This window comes from Heterodontus francisci, unplaced genomic scaffold, assembly GCF_036365525.1.
Source record: "Heterodontus francisci isolate sHetFra1 unplaced genomic scaffold, sHetFra1.hap1 HAP1_SCAFFOLD_51_2, whole genome shotgun sequence".
In the NCBI taxonomy this organism is placed as follows: domain Eukaryota; kingdom Metazoa; phylum Chordata; class Chondrichthyes; order Heterodontiformes; family Heterodontidae; genus Heterodontus; species Heterodontus francisci.
In genome coordinates, this window is record NW_027141369.1 from 1,225,396 (window position 1) to 1,232,434 (window position 7,039).

General features: G+C 44.5%; 1 non-coding gene across 1 annotated transcript; it reads right to left on the reverse strand.

The window, feature by feature from the left end:
* Positions 1–6,440: 6,440 nt before the first annotated feature.
* Positions 6,441–6,529, reverse strand: trnar-ucg (transfer RNA arginine (anticodon UCG)). Its single transcript is given in 2 exon segments — positions 6,441–6,476; positions 6,493–6,529. It is a non-coding gene; the product is annotated as a tRNA-Arg (tRNA).
* Positions 6,530–7,039: the final 510 nt, after the last annotated feature.

Below are 7,039 nucleotides of genomic sequence, written 5' to 3' on the forward strand. Positions count from 1 at the left end.
CTGTGGACCATTAGCAGCAGCAGAATTGTAGTCAACCACATTCTATAACCTCATGGCCCGGCATATTCCCCCACTCTAACATTGCCAACAAGCTGGGGGATCAACCCTAATTCAATGAAGAGTGCAGGAGGGCATGCCAGGAGCAGCACCAGGCATACCTTGAAATGAGGCGTCAGCCTGATGAAGCTACAGCCCAGGACTACTTGCCTGCCAAACAGCAGAAGCAGCATGTAATAGACAGGGCTAAGTGATCCCACAACCAACGGATCAGATCTACACCCTGCCACATCCAATGATGAATGGTGGTGGACAATTAAACAACCAACAGGAGGAGGTGGCTCCACAAATATCCCCAACCTCAATGATGGGGGAGCCCATCACATCAGTGCAAAAGACAAGGATGGAGAATTTGAAACAATCTGCAGCCAGAAGTGCTGGGTTGATGATCCATCTCGGCCTCCTTCTGAAGTCCCCAGCATCACAGATGCCAGTCTTCAGCCAATTCGATTCACTCAATGTTTGATCAAGATACGACTGAACGCACTGGATACAGCAAAGGCTACGTGCCCTGACAATATTCCAGCAATAGTACTGAAGACCTGTGCTCCAGAACGTGCCGCGCCCCTCGCCAAGCTGTTCCAGTACAGGTACAATACTGGCATCTACCCGGCAATGTGGAAAATTGCCCAGGTATGTCCTGTACACAAATAGCAGGACAATTCCAACCCAGCCAATTGCTGCCTCATCAGTCTACTCTCAATCAGCAGTGTAGTGATGGAAGATGTCATCGACGGGGCACTTGCTTTGCAATAACCTGTTCAGTGACGCTCAGTTGGGTTCCGCCAGGGCCATTCAGCTCCTGACCTCATTACAGCCTTGGTTCAAACAAGGACAAAAGAGCTGAACTCAAGAGGTGAGGTGAGAGTGTCTGCCCTTGACATCAAGGTAGCATTTGACTGAGTATGGCATCAAGGAGCCAGAGCAAAACTGGAGTCAATGGGAATCAAGAGGAAAACTCTCCACTGGTTGGAATCGTACCTAGCACAAAGGAAAATGGTTGTGATTGTTGGAAGTCAGTCATCTCAGCTCCAGGACATTACTGCTGGAGTTCCTCAGGGTAGTATCCTCGGCCCAACCTTCTTCACTACTTCATCAGTGACCTTCCTTCAATCATAAGGTCAGAAGTGGGGATGTTCACTGATGATTGCAAAATTTAGCACCATTCGCGACTCCTCAGATAGTGAAGCAGTCGATGTAGAAATGCAGCAAGACCTGGACAATATCCAGGCTTGGGCTGATAAGTGGCAAGTAACATTCGCGCCACACAAGTGCCAGGCAATGACCATCTCGAACAAGAGAGAATCTAACGATCTCCCATTGACATTCAACGGCATTACGATCACTGAATCCCCCACTATCAACTTCCTGGGGGTTCCCATTGACCAGAAACTGAACTGGAGTAGCCTTATAAATAGTGTGACTACATGAGCTGGTCAGAGGATAGGAATCATGCAGTGAGTAACTAACCTCCTGACTCCCCAAGCCTGTCCACCATTTACAAGGCACAAGTCTGGAGTGTGATGGAATACTATCCACTTGCCCGGATGGGTGCAGCTCCAACAACATTCAAGAAGCTCGACACGATCCAGGACAAAGCAACACGCTTGATTGGCCCCCCGTCCACAACATTCACTCCCTTCACCACTGACGTACAGTGGCAGCAGTGTGTACCATCTACAAGATGCACTGCAACAATGCACCAAGGCTACTCAGGCAGCACCTTCCAAACCTGCATCCTCTACTGCCTAGAAGGACAAGGGCAGCAGATGCATGGGAATACCACCACCTGAAAGTTCTCCTCCAAGCTACACATCATCCTGACTTGGAACTATATCGCCATTACTTCCTTCACTGTCGCTGGGTAAAAATCCTGGAACTCCCTTCCTAATAGCACTGTGGGTGTACCTACCCCACATGGACTGTAGTGGTTCAAGAAGGAAGCTCACCACCACCTTCTCATGGGCAATTAGGGATGGACGATTAATGCTGGCCTGGCTGGCGACGTCCACATCCCATGAAACAAATAATTAAATACAATAACAGCTCATCTCAATTCCTAGTATTTCTAAATCCCACCAGTCCAACATAAGCTGAACAATTATTGCATGTTGTGATTGACGGTCTGGTCTGTAAACTGCACTGTATCACAGATTGCTGACATTTGCTAACTGGAAGTGAGAACTGCAAAATCGGGACAGTAGTTCACATAGTCTGTCAGTGTGAAAGAATCAGGCAATGTGAGGAAATAGAATTTGTCTGTAAATGTTACACTCATATTGCTTTATATTTTTATATTGAAAATAAAAGTAATCATTTCGTGAAAATAGTGACATGTTGTCCAAACTTTGGTAGCCAGTTCTTTTCGTCTTGCACTCAGCAGGGCAATCCACAAGAATACCAATTTAAGGGAAAACAACAACTTTCTTCTGTATGAGAAGAGAGTGCTGATTGGTTGGCAAGTGAACTCTGATTGGTCGAGGCATTGCCATTCAGAATGCATCAGTTTATGGTAACTGACAGATAACTGCCCAGCTTTGTTTGAAATTTAAACCAGGCAGCCTGACTCTGATTGGTCAAGCCATTGCCCTGTGGAATGAGCCAGTGAATGGCTGTCACTTATTTTGTTTAGCTGAAACTGGCACAACATGTGTGCATGTTCTTTCTGTCTGCAAATAACAGGGCCCTGTGTATTAATACATGTAGTTTACAGTACACACCAGTGCACCACACTGCGAACCCAACTGACAGTCTTAAATCGGTTGTCAGTGTAATTCTTAGCACACTGAGAATTATTTAGCAAATGTTGTCCTATTGTGGAATCACATCTCATGTTGGATACTGTGTTTTGAGTTTTGCAAGCACGGGTTGGTTGGGTAGGGCCCATTGCGAACAGCGGAAGGGACATGTTATTTGATACAATCCACCAGTTTTGGGATGTACGGTCTAGAAACCTAGCATCACACTAGTATTAAAATTCATATATCACGTTACTTATTTGTGTGATAGGCAGGACGTCTCTTTTGCTTGACAGCTGCATCCTGTTAGTGGCGAACACCACACTTGTTGCTCCTGCATAGTAACAGCAGGAAACAGCTCGCTTCACCTGTTACTCAAATACTGGGGATATATTACCCTTCCAGGGTAATTTGAGGGAGACTGGGCACTTTTCAGGGCTCAAAATGACGTCCTTCAGCCCGTTTATAGGTTTGTGCGATACACAGTGAGAAATGATCTGATCAGTGTAGCCATTGTAATGCAGGATGTCTTTGATTCACCCTATTTCAGCATCAAGCTTGCATGGTGAGCAAATGGCTCAGCCCTATTTATGAGGTTGTCGATAAGACCAATCTTATAGCGCGTGGAACTGTAATAATCCTAACGCGTGTATTGACCAGTGAAGGTAGGTTTGCGGTAGACCGTGGTAGAAAACCCCTTAGCAGATTTCTCAACTAGTACATCAAGGAAAGGGAACTCATTTGACTGCTCCATTCCAAAGGTGAATTTGAGTGTAGGATGGAGCCCATGAATACGTGCAAGGAAATTATTTCATGCAGCTGCGGATTCAAATTTAGCAAACGTATCATCTACATATTGGAAATATGCAAGAGGTCGGAGGTTAGGTGTCATTCCCTTAAAAACAGGTTTGTCATGGAATCCAACAAAGATGTTTGTGAGAGCTGGGCCTAGAGGTGATCCCATGGCAACACCAGCGATACATGGTGTCAATAAAACTGAACCCAACTGTGCAAGTTGCCGAGTTCATAAGTTCAATGAATACTGATTCACACAATGGTGACGGGTCTAGATCACCATGATATAGCACTGCAGGGCAAATATCTATGGCTTCCTGAAGTGGTACATTGGTGAATCGGCTAGCAATGTCAAATGACACATGGACACGGCATTGCTATCGATATGCAAGTCCTGTATGGTCTTCGCAAATGTGAAGGAATCCTTCACTGTGCATGTGGAAAACTTGCTCAAAACTGGTTGTAACAATTTGCCCAACCATTTGGCAAATTCATTTCAGGATACTATTTACATTACTTCAAATAAAGGAAACACAACGACACCAGGAATTGAGCACAACGCTGAAAGTTTCACAGCAAATAGTCAAGTGGGAAATGGATAAAATACAGAAAGAAAAAGCCTAAAATACTGAAAACACTCAGCCAGTCCGGAAACAACTGTGGAGAAGAGAAGCTCGGGTTAATGGTCCAGTTCTGTGACCCTTCTATAGACCTGAAACATTGCTCCTACCTTCCTCTCTACACAGATACAGCTGGAACTGCTGAGTGTTTCCAGAATCTTCTGTTATTATTCAGATTTCCAGTGTGTGCAGTATTTCTCTTTTTGAAAATAAAATATTCCCTGAGAGGAATGGAACGTTACATAAAAAATAGGAGTGGGCCATTCGGCCCATCGAAATAGCTCTGCCATTCAATAAGATCACAGCTGATTTCCTGCATCAACTCCATCTTGCCACACTAGCACAGATCCCTTGATTCCCTTAGTATCCAAAAACCTATCGATCTCTCTCTTGGATATACCCAACGAGCATCCACATTGGCCATGATAAATTGTCACTAGTATAGGTAGGTGGTAGGGAAACATAGGGACAGGTGGGGATGTTTGGTTGGAATATGGGATTAGTGTAGGATTAGTATAAATGGGTGGTTGATGTTCGGCACAGACTCGGTGGGCCGAAGGGCCTGTTTCAGTGCTGTATCTCTAATCTAATCTAATCTAATCTAATCTCTAGAGTCACAGAGAGATACAGCACTGAAAAAGGCCCTTCGGCCCACTGAGTCTGTGCCGACCAACAACCACCCATTTATACTAATCCGACACTAATCCCATATTCCTACCACATCCCCACCGACCCTATATTTCCCTCCCACCTACCTAAACCAGGGACAATTTATCATGGCCAGTTTACCTACCAACAAGTCTTTTGGCTTGTGGGAAGAAACCCACACAGACACAGGGAGAACTTGCAAACTCCACCTAGGCAGTACCAGAATTGAACCCGGGTTGTTGGAGCTGTGAGGCTGCGGTGCTAACCACTGCGCCACTGTGCTGCCCATAATGTGTGATCTCAACAAGGCTCTGTCTAATTGCAGTCAAACTTCTTTATTCTTATAAAAACTCTTCACAATGTTGAACGCAACTATTAACTGCCATTCAGCTCTAAGAAGAAGGACCCCAGCTTCACACACCCCAGACCCCTATTCTTTCCACATTAGCTGAATTCCTGCATTTCTGATACCATTCCAGTAAATCTCCTCTGCACCCTCTCTAAGGCCTTGACATTCCTGCTAAAGTGTGGAGCATGGAATTAGACACTACGCTCGAACTGAGGCCTATAACCAGTGAGATTTCTAAAGGTCCAGCGTAAATTCCTTGTCTGTGTCCCGTACTCCCATTTATGGTTTCTGACTCAATGTCGGCTCTGAGCTGTTGAAACTGCCTGAATAAATATTTCCACCCAAGAAAGCGCTCGGAATGGGAGAAGGGACAAAGTGAGTGACCAAGTACATCAACTCCAAGGAAAACTCCACCATGTAGTGAAAACACTCGAAACACAACAGCTCTTTTAAGAGCCACCCACAATCGCTCTGAAAAAACTGCACCAACATCTCTCTAGAATTGGTTTATTTCATTGGTTTTAATGCTCAGTAACTCTCTGGAACTTTCTCACTGTCTTTGTGTTTTCTGTTTCAATCTGGTATGGAGATTCTGGGAAGATGAGTTTCACTGCCTGGGAGGATCTTTGTGGTTTTCCTGCAGAAACACAAAACAAAGTCTCTTTTCAGAGTCACCCACCGCCTCATAGGGACAGCAGTGACATGGGAACGGGAGCTGGGGTGTGTTTTATGCCGGAAATATCAGTTAATGATTTATGTTGTGCTCTCGTTATATTCCAATCTCTGAATTGAGCCTTTCCACCGCACCAGGGTTATGGGGAGAGTTTTCATCGTTTCTTTTCTAAACGTACAGACGATGTTATAAAGTTGCTGATTTACCCAGATGGCGGATTCTCCCCTCACAGTGAAAAGTAACATCGCACCTTCACATCTGCCCATTGTTTTATTATTGAATAATTAGTCAAATGGAATTATTTGTGATGTTATTTCCCCCGAGACGGTGTTTCCTGCAGTGAAACTGATCAGTTTCAGCTCAGTCATTCAGGGACCTGGAATTCCTGCAGTTTGGACCCGCTGTAACCCCAGCCCACTTCTGATTGTTCACCCTCTTCTCAAAAAGGCAGTGACAGCACATGAGGAGGCCATTCGCCCCATTAAGTCCATGTCGGGTTTCCAATCTTTTCAGTCCCCGACTCAATCCCCAAAATCCTGCATAATCGCTTTGGGTCAAAATGACCGTGGCAGGACTCGAACCCGCAATCTTCTGATAACATCATAGAATATACCGAAGTCAGACGCCTTATCCATTAGGCCACACAGCCTTTAGCTTACATGAATGATTCAATCTGAGAATCTCGAAGCACAAAATACAAAAAATCATTGGTTGAACCTGTCAACCTGGCACAATATTTGAATTTGTGAAAGCCGCCAATTTCACTGTGGAAAAGAAGTGATCGACTGGAAAAGTACATAAAAATCTATTTTCCTGTAGCGGTTTAAATAAACTTTTAAAACACAATTTTGCTTTTACCGACTCAAATTGCTGGTGCTATTTTATGAACAGCTTTATTTTGCCAATTTTTGTCAACTTCTCATCCGTAACTGACAGTAAAAGACTCCGTTCAGCAATCTTTCACGCGACAAATAACTCAAACTCGGTGTGGAAGTAATAAATTACAGACTATTGGTAATTCCCCTTCACACAGGCTTCAGGGGGACAGTGAGAAGCCACTGAAATAGTTGCTTCATCCTTTTAAAAGGTTCCAATTCTGGCCTGTTACTGACATGTTGGAATCAGATTTGTATTTAACAAGATATTTCTGTGAAAACAA